Genomic DNA, 12,441 nt, shown 5'->3' with positions numbered 1-12,441 from the left:
ATGAGTAGTCGAGAAGTTCCCGGGTGGCCTACTGCCCCCGTCAGATTCTGAAGTGTTCATCCGATGGACACTCTTCTATCCCAGGATGCCACGGGAGAGGATACGTCCCACTCGAACACGGAGGAGAAAAGCGGCACGGATGTTTTCAAATGTGAGTATTAAAAACCAAAAACTTGGTTACTTGTGTTAAAATCGCATTTGTTGAACTACTGTAGAGGCGTAAAGACGCTAGTCAGTGTAGTATAGTTGTGATTTTTATTGTGTACAGCTAACAGGGGAGCTTCAATAAACACACGTTCGTCTCCAAAGTGGATTTACATGAATTCCAAACCATATACATCATAAAGTTGATTACTAAATGTTTATTTAACATCTGACAGGAAAATATTCAATAATTATTGCAGGTAATGAGTACATCACAATATGAAATACATCTTGAGTGATGTCTGCTATTATGTAGAATTCACTGTCTGTTCAGTAAATGTACAGGAATGAATGTAAATAAACAAATGTACAAGTAATTAGATCTAAGTTATCTATTTTATTTGTCCGTTAGTACTGTTGGTAAATTATATACAGTTGGAAAAGAAGTGAGTTAACACATCATAAACATGTAAATGTAGCACATAAATCTCAGAGGAAACTTGAATCTTGTCTGGATGTTACAGGGACAGATGATCACATGTGTTTATCCAGTGGAGAGAGGCTGATGAAGGAATTATGGCGTCAATGGCTTTGAGTGAGTACACTACTGAAATTAATACAAATCTATTTAAATATTAACTTGTAGTTTATTTGAATTACTGTAATTTCAAACAGAGTTATTACAGCACTTCTGATTCTTGATGTCGGTATGTTTGCCTGCAAGGCAAGGTGATGGCGGCATTTGTGGGGGAAAGAAACCTGAATAATGACTGAATTTATATGTTTGGGTGAACTAACCCTTTAAGCCCCCAAATAGAAACTGTATGTATGCATTTATATTATGGTAGTACCTTGAAAAAGTAAACTTTAAGAAATAATCAGCTTTATTGAGTGTTTGTGCCCAAGACACTAACAAAAAAGGATTTACAAAAATCACATTTACATTTATTTACAGGTTTGCTTTTGGCAGATGCTTTTATCAAAAGTGACATACAGTGCTCTTATTACAGGGATGATCCCCATGGAGTAACCTGGAGTAAAGTGTCTTGATTAAGGATGGTGACAGCTGCGGAGATCGAACCCGGAGATTTAGCCCACTACACCACTAAAATAATAAAGCTGAAACAAAAAAATAGCACGTAATTGTAAAAATATTGAATGAAATATGTCAGGAAACAGAATTCTGACATGAATTATTAAACGTTTCAATCAGTTTAAATGTTTTACATGTAGTCTTGTTCATGGAGAGCACATGAATGTTTGGAGCAGACACAGCAGCAGCCAGATTGACCTGCACATCTTCTCCCACTCCTGCTTCAAGGCTGTGGGGTTCAGGGGTACATCGTCATCTTCCTCATCCTCCGGATCAAAGATGTCCCCATTGAGAGGAGCAGAAGTGAGGGACATTATAGATGGCAAAGACAGGTGAAGGTGTTCATCAGCTGCTTCATCAGAATAAAGCTGCAGAATTGGCACAGCTGTGTGAGATGGCAGCAGGGCTGAAATATGCGATTGTAAGAACAAGTTTGAATAAAGCTTTGTTTCATGTGTTGTTGACTTGTATATGTATTCATTTATTGTGATGATTACTTTTATTCATTCTATAACTCATTTATGTTTCCTATTGTCCGTAAATAAAATATATTTATTTTATTCATGCGTTAATTCATTGCTTGACTGTAAATTGAGATGTGTTCAACTTGGTTGTATTTGTCTAGTGTTTATTCATGCATAGCTATGTCATATGACAAAACATTACAATTTGCTTGTTTTAATAATACATTATTTTCTGTAAAAAATTAATATGATTAAGTATTGGTCAGCATTTATTATTAAGTGTTAGGGTGGTCTAGCAATGCTGTTCATTCTGGGGTAATCTTATCTTTAGTAGTAATACATTAGTCTTCTCCAAAGGTGAGATCTTCAAGCAGCTGCCCAACATCTCCTTTGTGCAGATATTGCAAATGCTGATGAAAACCGTACAAGGTAGCGTTGGCAAGTTACTGGTGATGTGAGGTGTTAGTGCACCTGTCACTCATATCTTTTTTATTATATTATTATTGCAGAACTAACAATGAGCAATCATAATGAAAAAAAAAAAAAAAAAAAAGATTATATACACAGAAAAAAGCACAATGACAAGGTTAAATATCAGAATAATTCAACATAAGGCTTCGATATATATATATATATATAATATGTATATATATATATATATTATTTATTTATTTATAAGCCTAAGGGATGAAACGACAGTTAAATTCAATGAGAAAAGGGAAAACAGGAGATTTAAGCCACTTTTGCTTGTGGATAAAATTGTATGCATATAAAATAAAGAAATTAACAACATATTCAAGAGATCGCGATTTTCTTTAAGGATAAAACTGTGGGTCAGATTAGTAGGGTTAAAAAAATAAATAAATTTAAAGATATTTACAGATATGAATTAAACCTGTTGTAAAGTTGTTGCGCTTGTGATAACGTCATAGGTCACATGATAACGTCAACATGGCGGATTACATCCGGATCACATTCATACTCAACGAGATTAGTACCTACTCTTTTAGGCTCGTAAAGTAAGTACTTACTGAAATTAAGTACCTACTCAGTGAGTGGGCGATTTCGGATGCAGCCAGTGTCTTTAAATGTGTATGAGTCTGCCTGTTATGTGACTGATCACATGACAGGAATCAGGAAGTAGACCTGCATGAAGGAGGCAGCATGGCACCCATCAACCTTCTCATTGCAAACACAATAGCTGGGCTGTGGAGTTACTTTTATGGACTTTTCTGTTGCCAAAAATATCATACACAAGGGTCTGCTTTTGTAATGGGCAGTTGTTAATTCTGTCCAAGGCATCCTTCCACTTCTTCACCCCTGGCTTCTTTCCTGTTGTAAAGTGGTACTTCCTTTGGGCATAATTGCACATGATGTTATGCCAGTATGAGTCAGGTTTACCTGTCTTAGTCATGTCTATAAATATGAAACAACAGGGTAAATATCAGATAACTTAAGATACAAATGAAATTAAACTTAAAAGGGTTAGGGGGGAAAAAAAGACAACATTTTTAGGTAGAAGGGGGTTTTGTCACATGGATGCTTATTTGATTATATACATTGATGGTTGCCATATTATGTATATATTAATTGATTTATGCCAGTAGCAAAGACAATTTTCAAACTCTATGGCAAATAGAATGAAGGATATGTTAAACTAAATAAAGAAACTGAAAACAGTAACAGAATGTAAAAAAAAGAAGCATTTTATATAGTAATTATGTAGAAATTAAAGAATATTATTGGTTTCATACTGCTTTCCTTTACATTACCTACCTATTGTGCTTGCATAAAATATTCATCTAGACAAAAACTTGGGTTGGCTTTTTCTCACCGTTTTAACACAAAACAAAACATTATTTTAATATAAATCATCATAGTAATTATTATCCTCGTTGTTTTATGTAACGTTACTGATACTGCAAGTATGTCCGTCTTCACTGTTGCAATGGCCACCGTGATTTATCTCACTATATCTGCCCAAACATGGCCTCTTATCTCTAAATAAGTGTTAAACCACCAAATTAAGAAGCTAAATTACACATGTGCAATGTAAGCTGAGTTTGAAATGTAATGTCAAACGGAGATACGTCACGAACTGCTTCTCTTTTACGTTATATGTTAAACTGTACTTACCTGAACGTTATCCGAAGAGTGAAATTTATTTAAAAAATGTATTTAGTGTTTAAAAATGTTTTTCTCATGTGACAAACGAGCATAGACTGCAACTAGTCTTTTGGGCACTGGCGCTCTTTTGTGACTGTGGTCACATGACTATGCTTCGGCCAATGACTGTTTTGCCCCATTCAGCCAATGGCTGTTTTGACCCGTTGAGCACTGTTCAGAACTGTTAGGACTGAGACAATTAACTGTTAGAATTGTTAGGACTTGTGTTAGGACTTATTTAGAATGTGTTAGGACCTGTAACAAATAGTTAGGAATAGTTTGTCTGTCTGGTCGCTGGAGGGTACGGCCACAACTACAAACTGCACAAAGGGAGCATGCCATTTCGCTTGGTGCCTCGCAGCTTCGCTGCCTGAGGATAGGGTAGATCGACAAGAACTCAACAGCAAAACGTACCGCTAAACAAAAAGAGGCTTAATCGCCCAAACAAGGACTTGAACCCTGGACCCTCAGATTAAAAGTCTGATGCTCTACCGACTTCGTTAAAGCTGGGAAGCTGGGGAACAATAGTCTGGATGGTGGGGGGAAGAAGGGGAAGAAGGGGGAAGGAGGAAAAATGAGGAAAAAGAGAGAAAAATTGAGAAATTGGGAAAAAATTTAGTGGAATAAGAGTTAATATTGACTCAGAAGCTACATAACACATTTATTACATTATTAATTTGAGAAATATGTCCGTAGAGATAACACTTTGCTGTAGTTTTGCATGGGGCGCTGTGGATCCAAAGGTTGCCGGTTCGATCCCCGCCTGGAGCAAGAATCTCTGACTTGCGAATCATTTAATTAATCAATTATTAATTGATACAAATAGTATAGTGGCTTATTATGAATGCAATACATTAAAATATATGTACTCAGTGTACATAACTGAACATACTTATGTAACAATGATATAGATAATAACTTAATTTACATAGCAATGCAAGAAACATTAATATCAATTAGTTAGTGCACTAGCAGACACCTACAAATGTATGTTTTGACTAAAATATATAAAAAGTTATTACTATATTCATAAGTATTGTTTGTATGTATATTATGTATGAAAGGAATTAGAAATAAAAGTACTGCAACAATGTAATTGTTTTCTCTGGGTGAATGTTGTCAATAAAGATGAAGGCACTGCTGTTTAAATGTATTACAAATTTATTACAAACTATACATCTTGGTTATCTCTTTCTCTCTCTCTCTCACACACACACACACACACACACACACACACACTCTCTCTCTCTCTTTTTAAGCATAGCAAAGATACAAAGAAATAGAAGTTATATATATATATATATATATATATATATATATATATATATATATATATATATATATATATATTAAATACAAATATAAAATAAATAAAATATAAAAAGTAATAAAATTAGAAGATGCTGGTAAACTGGTAAAAAAATGTACAAAAAACAACAACAAATCAACACACTTTGCAAGGTTCTAATTAGAATAGAGTTATTTCTGTTATGTTAATTTTCTTTTAAATGTCAGACCTGTTATATTGGGAGGAATATTGAACAGTTACAGAATGAAGTATTTACACTATCTACACAGTATCAGACAAAGACAAACCATCTATTTCTTATCTGCCCTGTTCCTCCGCATCTCCTCCATCCACTGGTCAAGTGGAATGCTAGAATTTTGGGGACAGTATATGTACCCATAATACTGGCTGTGGCCACTTTCTTTGTTGCGGGGCTGTTGGCACAGACTGCATTTATTTTTGTCCACTGTCCGATTGTAAGGCCTCCGGGCAGGTGGTGGGGAGGAAAGGGGGCCAGCAGGAGCAATCCTTTTGGGTGCATTGTCTTGTGGGGTCACAAACACATACACAAGTGGGTCACTGGCAGGGCTGGGGCCAGAAACAGTAGGCAAAAGTGCAGTGGTAGGTGCAGATGTCTGCTGAGGGAACAACTGTCTCTGGGCTGGCAACCGAGGGCAGACAGACTGCAGAGAATGTGTGTGTTGGGCTGGAGCTGCAGACTTCCTCTTGACCACTGCTTGTCCCGCTGTACTTTGAGGCAAGTGGTACTGATGTTGAGGGCCAGGATGTGGTGGTGCAGCAGTGGGGCGTACCTGTACTGGTGGGAGAGGTACAGGAGCAACAGGAATGGAGGCAGGCAAGTTGACCCTTTGCAGCAGAATACTACATTCCTGCCTCTGCAGTCGCTTATTGTGCCACTGAATGAGAATTGTTTGATTTACATGGTGGTGGCAGGTGATGGACAAGATGGCGGGTCCAGTTGCTCAATGGTTGGGTCCAAATCAGCATCTTCAAAGCCCTCATCTTCCAACTCTTCCTCTGTGCCAACATCTTCCAGCATCTGATCAGTCTCCTCTGAGTCAGGTTGGACATCCTGCAGGGCCCTCCCTGTCTGGCAGTATAGGTAATCTATACCTATTAGTTCCCCTGGACCAGACAAGAAAATAGAATAGAGGAAAGTTTACTTTTCAGAAAATTCATAAAAAGATCATTCTATTTTATGGATATAAAAATAGCCTTCTGATGGAAAGTTAAACTAACCAGTGTAAACAGCAGGTGGCTGAAAAGAGGGAACAAGCTTCCTTCCAAGCACCCTGACACTGTAGTTGTTGACACTGTGTGACGATTTGCACAGTTATTAATCAATTTATGGGTGGAATATGAATATAATAATTCATAAGGTTTTAGGAATTATTATTATGCACATACCGACCCAAGGGGAAATTAACCATATATGGTGAATTAACTACAACAAATTATAATCAATCACATATATGATCAGTTCTGTTTTAATAATTATGTAGAGAACTATCGGTCCGTCCAGCAAACCGGTAAGTTCCACAGACTCTTACGACAGAAATATTACCCTCTGGCCACGAAGATACATTTCTATGGTAGCATCCAAATGTAAAGCCAGGATATTAGAATCAGAACGTTAAAGTGACTCGGTTGTTGCTAAATGAGCAAGTGAACAAAATAAGCATGGATATGATTGTATTTAATATACAGAACGGGTAATACAAAGGTTATACGGATAAATGTACACAAGTAGATATACATATAGGTGAAAGTAAAGGCAGAAACGAAAGAGATGATCAAAGCATGGCAAATTGCAACAGTCACCTTTAAGAGCCAGCAAGGAAACTCAGTATTTAAAATCGTAAAAACGTTATACTTGCATAGGTTTGTTGGGGGTGCTTAGAGTTTCGGAGTGCTCGGTTTGATAGTTGTTTCTTCTTCCGGAGGTTGTTTTGGCGAAGTTTCAAAAGAAGGTTTAACTGTTGTAATATGACCGGAAAATAAAGAAGTCCCGTCTTGACGGCAGGAACTCGTGCAGAAAACTTGTGCATCGAAAAGATCATGGTATTTTAAGGACAACAGGCCAGAACGCCTTCTTGATAACGTCCTCCAATGATAGCGTTGCAATTTGGCGGTTTTCCACATCCCTTTGTCCTGTCCCCCAGGTTAATTTATGGTATGTCAAATCGGTGCATTTTCTTCATAATACTATTAAACATTGAATGATGCATTTGACAGAACTGTGACATACATGGGTGAATAGCTTGGACTCACAGCTTTACGGAGAGATCAAACTCGACAGGTGTCGCTCATCCTATACAGAAAATACACTCTATATTCTACTACAATTGTTTACCATGGAAACTAACTTACTATAGTCAATTCTACGATTCTACATTAGTAACACATACATGCAACAAGCACTACAATGGCAGATACATTCATATTCACAGGTATAATATCTGTGCATACAGTCTTTATGTAGGTCTTTGTGTGTGTGTCTGTGGGTGTGTGCGTGTATTTTCCTTTTTGTGACCGTTTGGAATTTGGGCCTGTCTCCTAGAAACCCGACCCGTGGTGTTCGCATCTCCTTTGAAGTCGCGGAGGAGAGGTTCGGGACTTATCGCAATATTCATAAAAAAGAGTCTCGTGATCCATTAGTGTCTGCCGGGCTGGATGAGATGTAAGATTTACAAACCGAAGTTCCGTGAATTGGGACTTAAACACAGTTTATGGTGGGACCTGCTCATCTTTGAGACCCTACAACAGTGAACAAGGTCGCCTGAGTAGATGAGCAGAGATGGAGGCCTGACTGCCAGGGATGCAGCTTCACGGTCCTGGTTCCATCTGTTAAGGCCTTCCAGGAGGTACAGTTGGAAATTCAGGCTCTTGGCACTGGTTCCTTAAGATAGTACCAATATGAGCAATATTGTTAGGTTAATTTGTGTTTGGTTCTTTGACAGACTATGTCAGCATTTCCAAGATAATAATAATAATAACAATAATTATAATGATAACATTAACAATACTACTACTGCTAATAATAATAATAAAATGTTTAACTGCAAATATGTAATCTTGCTGATGAATAAAAAGTGATTCATACTGACCTGGAATGAACCTGTTCAGATGCAAGTGGAATGGTTCAAGTGATGTGGACCCTCTTGCACATCTGTAGTTTGGCAAGACAATGCCCTCCTTGGTAGTGGTGCCAGTTACAGTGTACAGGAGGATACCTGGTTCATCCTGAATGCACTTCACATGTTTCTTCTGAATTTGCCAGATGTGCTGCATTCTCTCGTGGTCCAAGAGAGGGAAACCAAGATAGTTTCTGCCCTTTAACCCCATGAGCTCATTTACAAGCAGTTCAATCATTATGATTGTCTGCCGCTCCCCTCTTGTCCGCCTCCTGCAGTGCAATGCCAGTTCATCCTTGGATATCTGCTGGTCCACTAGTTTTTCAGTGATCCCAGGAACACCTTCTCGTTTCAGCTGTTCCCTCTTAGCTTGACGCAGCAAGGCAAAATCTCCACTGTCCCACTCAAAAATGCAGCTTGACAGTCTGGACATGAATATGGGGTAAAGAGGATGTGCATCCTTTGTACACCCAGATGCCAGTCGCCGCATGAAGTGGTATATGTCAGGCTTTACAACCAGGTCTGGCCACCCACCAAATCTCTGTTTAAGTTTTGTCTGTCCTGTGCCCTCCCGACAACAGTCACAGTCAACATAGAGAAGCTGAGGAGGAGCCACACCAGCATTGCTGTACCTGCGGATGAGATCAGCAGCCATGGTGTCAAGAGCAGGGCCCTCCTGAGCAGTCAGGACACTGATGAGGATTTGGCCCACTTCATTGCTCACAGACGTAAGCCACAAGGCGGTTCCCTTGGCAAGGCCTGATAGTTTCTTGGTGATCTGTGATAACACCGAAAAGACAGTGGGTGCTTAAAGCCCAAATAAACTCTTTCTTTTATATGTAAAATATTGAAATAATACTGTTTTTTGTATATACAGAGCATTAATTAGATTTTTTACATGTCTTTACTATTAATGTTGTATTTTAGACTTTTGTTTATGAGGTAGGATTTTACAGTGGTGAGAGTTAAAAATATTTACCTTTTTTGTGGAATCCATTTTCAATATATTGCCAAAGGTGGATGTTATGCTGGCTTTAATGTGATCCAGCCTGCTTAAGATGTCTCAGCTATAAACAGCCAGCATCCACCGGTGGGAAGGAACATCCACTGGCTTAGGAGGGTCAGGGAACTTCACAGGTAGCAGGCTTGGCTGGACAACAAAGTCCGAGCATGCGCCAAGGTAGCGACAAACACGCTTAAGCCACTCCTCGCTGTGATTTTCCCTCAACTACCTGACCAAGCGGCTGGGGCTATTACCCAAGGTCCTCTCCCTCAGAAAACGGATCACCCGCATGTCACAAGCATATCTGTATTAAGAAACAAAGAGAAAAAGAGACCAAAAAAAATGGCAAACATTAAAACAAGCTAATTTCTAGAGTGTTTGAATGATAAACATTTGTGACACAGGCTAAATAATTTCAGTATACTCACCTTCGTGTCAGGATCAGTTGGAACTCCATTCTGTGTGCCAAATCCAGCTGGTCCTGCTGCTGGAAATGTAACTGGTTTTACAACCAGCTGAACTGCACCAGACAGTTTCCGTGATCACCAGGTAGTACCTATCCACATCCAAAACCTGGCGGGCTCTCTTGTGGGCTCCATGACCTGTGAGCTGTTTTCCACACACAGGACAGGACAGCCTAACCTTCCAAAGGTGGTATGGCATCCGCAAGAGAAGCCAGTGTGTGAAAAAACGGTCTGGCGTGGGAGCCTGATGATAAATGAGCGCTGACTCCGATGGATCATACCACAACTTCAGGTCAGTGATCCTGAGGTGGTATGATCCCCATCAGCTTTGCAGGCAGCCAGCCAGGCTCTGAACCAGGAGCAGTCTCCATGTCAGCAGTAGGGTGAGCAGAGTGGACAACCACAGATGGAGCAGCAGAGGTGACAAAAAAAGAGGTGGCAGTGGCAGATGCAGAGGTCACAGGGGCAAGAGGTGCAGAGGAGGTATCAGAGGAGGAGGCTGCATCTGACACATCCTTTATATATATATATAAAAAAAGGCATGATATATACATGATTGCAAGTCACTCATGAAGAATGCTTATTTAAAGTTAAGTATGACTGTGAAGAAAACCATTTAATTTAAGAGTTTCTCACAGCTCTAGCAGCCACCGATGTTATCGAGGAGGTGGTTGTGGACACAGGAGAGGGAGGAAAAGACAGAGTTGAGACAGGCTGAATGTACATCCTGGGACTGCGGGCAGGCAATGGTGTCGTCCTTGTCATGGCACTTGTGACAGTGCTGGACATGACAGAAGAATCTGAAGTGCAACTGATGGGCTGAGAGAATATGACCAAAGTTTACATTATATATAATATTAATATGTTCTTATTAGGAATTACAGTAATGAGATAATTTCAACATATCCTTATGGAATGAAAATAACAGTAGCCTAACAAGAATTATATGATTGTAAAATCAAATACAAACTGTCATTCTCTTTACATTACCTTGGTTGCATGCTTCCTTTCCAAGTTTAAGTTTGAACTGTGGCTTGATAAACTGAGAAAAAGTCATCTTAAGTGGAGCCTTGTAAATTCAAAATGCATATAATCAAATACACTAAAAATTAAATATCAGTATCAGTAAATCTTCATTACTTACTGATGCCATAGTCAATGTGGGCTTGTGGGGTGTGAGTTGTCCAGGTGTTGCTGACTGCTCAGGTGTCATTGAAGAGGACACTGACACGGAAGGCTTTAGATTAAGGGAAAATAAAATAAAATTTAATAATAGAGACTACAACACCAACACTTCATAATTTTAGGAAATTATTTTTGATACTTTTGTTGTATGAAATCCACAACTGCATGTCTGTGTCCCTCCAAACAAAGACATTTGTCCCCTCAACTGCACTGGACATTTTTCAATCTGTAATATTGTTTGACAGTGAATCATAAGAATGATTTCAATATGACATAGCTTTATGTTTTATGATTGTACACATATCACTTTATCTAAATTTACCTTCAGATACAGGTCATGCCACTTTTTCTGGTGGGGTGCCGGCCTGTTTCCTGCCTCAGAAGGCCAGACCCCTGCAGCAGCAAACTTTCGCAAGCGTGACATCCACTCATCATCACCCATTGCCCTGTGTTTTTTGTTTTTTGAAGCCATCTTCTATTACTAGAGTAAATAAAATTGTAACCATTCAGTACATGGTATAACCATATCAACGTGGGTAGTTTTAACTCACTACTATAAAAATCCTGTATATACCCAGGTGAAAAAATACTATAGTAAATACTACAGTGTTTTTGAATCATACTATAGTAAATTGTAGTATACTGTATATATTATAGTGTTTACGCACTGTGTTAATAAATGCTACAGCATACTGTAGTATTTACTATAGTGACCTGATAAACTGTTATAAATACTGTAGTTTTTTTACTACAGTAAACTAGTGTTTATTGTAGTGTAATATACCATATAGTTGTAGAAAACTTAGTACAGTGTTGGGTAAAGTAATTTGTTTCACAACAACTATAGAATTACCACAACAAATTAATTAGTATTTACTATAATATTTTTTTCACCTGGATAGACAGCATTTGTAAATCAGCAAATTCTAGCACATTACACCTCAGTGTACAGTATATTAATACATAGTAGTAGCACATTTAATACAATCATTAAGTTTATTATCAGTTGGTAAACACAAAGTCTCATGTTATAACAGGTACAACACCTGAATACAACAAAAAACTCATTCATTTTGGGTGTTAAAAGGGAACACAATATAAGGTATTGCTTCAACGTTATACCAACGTTATACTAATTATAACAATGTAACTAAACCATTTGTTTCTCTCTGTCGAAAATACGTTTCAGCTAGCTTAATTCATGTATTCATAGCTAGCCAGCGAACTAAATAAAACAACACCGTCGACGTCTTACCTGAAACAATGTAAAAAAAAAAAAAACTACTTTAAAAACTTCAAAACTTAACTCCTATTGGGATTTTCTTGTTTTTAGCTAGCAAGTTAATTAAATTGAGGAATATTACCTCATTGGATTAAATTTCCAGGTCGCTATGTTCAAAGATGGACTTAATGGCGGTTTTTCTCTCAAAAATAACACAAATATAATAAGGCGGACTTACTGTGAAATTATGATTGGCT

At 38.1% G+C, this 12,441-nt stretch overlaps 1 protein-coding gene across 1 annotated transcript in view; it reads left to right on the top strand.

Moving 5' to 3' along the window:
* mfrp (membrane frizzled-related protein) overlaps positions 1-12,441 on the top strand; it is a 120,582-nt gene that overhangs the window by 20,463 nt on the left and 87,678 nt on the right. The window lies entirely within an intron of this gene.

This window comes from Chanodichthys erythropterus, chromosome 17 (genome assembly GCF_024489055.1).
Source record: "Chanodichthys erythropterus isolate Z2021 chromosome 17, ASM2448905v1, whole genome shotgun sequence".
Taxonomy (NCBI): Eukaryota; Metazoa; Chordata; class Actinopteri; order Cypriniformes; family Xenocyprididae; genus Chanodichthys; species Chanodichthys erythropterus.
The sequence above is the reverse complement of the archived record's forward strand: the minus strand, read 5'-3'. Positions and strand labels throughout refer to the sequence as shown.